This window comes from Sciurus vulgaris (genome assembly GCF_902686455.1).
Source record: "Sciurus vulgaris genome assembly, chromosome: 2".
Taxonomy (NCBI): Eukaryota; Metazoa; Chordata; class Mammalia; order Rodentia; family Sciuridae; genus Sciurus; species Sciurus vulgaris.
In genome coordinates, this window is record NC_136462.1 from 175,566,435 (window position 1) to 175,568,035 (window position 1,601).

Sequence of the window (1,601 nt, forward strand, 5' to 3'; positions counted from 1 at the left end):
TGCAAATTACCAGGATATAAAATCAATACCCATAAATTTAATGCATTTCTATACATAAGCAATGAATCCACTGCAAGAGATTAGGAAAACTACCCCATTCACAATAGCCTCAACAAAAATAAAATATTTGGGAATCAATCTAACAGAAGACATGAGAGATCTCTACAATAAAAACTACAGAACACTAAAGAAAGAAATTGAAAAAGACCTTAGAAGATGGAAAGACCTCCCATGCTCTTATATAGGCAGAATTAATATTGTCAAAATGGCTACACTACCAAAAGTTATACAGATTCAATGCAATTACTATTAAAATTCCAATGATATTCTTCATAGAACTAGAAAAAGCAATCATGAAATTCATTTGGAAAAATAAGAGACCCAGAATAGCCAAAACAATCCCTAGCAAGAAGAGTAAAGCAGGAGATGTCACACTTCCAGAACTTAAACTATACCTCAGAGCAATAGTAACAAAAATGGCATGGTATTGGCACCAAAATAGACATGTAGACCAATGGTACAGAATATAAGATACAGAGAAAAACCCACATAAATATGGTTATCTCCTAGTAGACAAAGGTGCCAAAAACATCCATTGGAAAAAAGATAGACTGGCGGACCTGGTACCTCTTTAGTGAAGCGGCAGCTGAGGAGACTCCGGCGCTCACCATGGCCGATGAAAAGCCCAAGGAAGGAGTCAAGACTGAGAACAACGATCATACTAACTTGAAGGTGGCGGGGCAGGATGGTTCTGTGGTGCAGTTTAAGATTAAGGCATACACCACTTAGTAAACTAACGAAAGCCTATTGTGAATGACAGGGTTTGTCGATGAGGCAGATCAGATTCCGATTTGATGGGCAGCCAATTAATGAAACAGACACACCTGCACAGTTAGAAATGGAAGATGAAGATACAATTGATGTGGTCCAGTAGCAGACAGGAGGTGTCTACTAAAAAGGGAACCTGCTACTTTACTTCAGAACTCTGTTCCTACAGACCAAGAATACATTCTTAATTAGAAAACTGCAATGTGGTTCCACCACATCCTGACTACTACAGTATAGTTTTCTCTATTCTTTCATTTTCCCTTCCCCATTCCTTTATTGTACATAAAGTAACTGGTGTATGTGCACAAGCATATTGCATTTTTTTTTAACTAAATGGCCAATGATATGTTTTGATTGACATCAAATGGAGATGGGATGGGGAAAAATACTGGTTCTGCGAAATTGTCCCCTTTCTCCATTAGTGGCATGCTCATTCAGCTCTTATCTTTATATTCCAGTAAGTTATTTTGCTCTCACTGTTTTAACAAAAAACAAAAAGCAAACATAAAACCTGAACAACATAAAAATCCTTGCATACCTTGTTCAATTGGAGAATTTTAATGTTTTTCATTTATCATTGTAAAACCAAGGACAATTTTATAACTTTTTTGTATGTAGCTGTTACATGTAGGGCAATCCGTCTTTAAGTAGGGGTAAATTACTCTTAAAAAAAAAAAAAGATTCCTAGATAGTTTTCCCTTCAAGTCAAGCGTCTTGTTGTTTAAATAAACTTCTTGTTTAAACTGAAAAAAAAAAAGAAAGAAAAAGAAAAA

At 35.7% G+C, this 1,601-nt stretch overlaps 1 pseudogene across 1 annotated transcript; it reads left to right on the forward strand.

Moving 5' to 3' along the window:
* The first annotated feature begins 622 nt into the window (after positions 1-622).
* On the forward strand, positions 623-955 carry LOC306654766 (small ubiquitin-related modifier 2-like; annotated as a pseudogene). Its single transcript has 2 exons — positions 623-809; positions 879-955. The product of its transcript is annotated as a small ubiquitin-related modifier 2-like (transcript).
* The last annotated feature ends 646 nt before the right edge of the window (positions 956-1,601 follow it).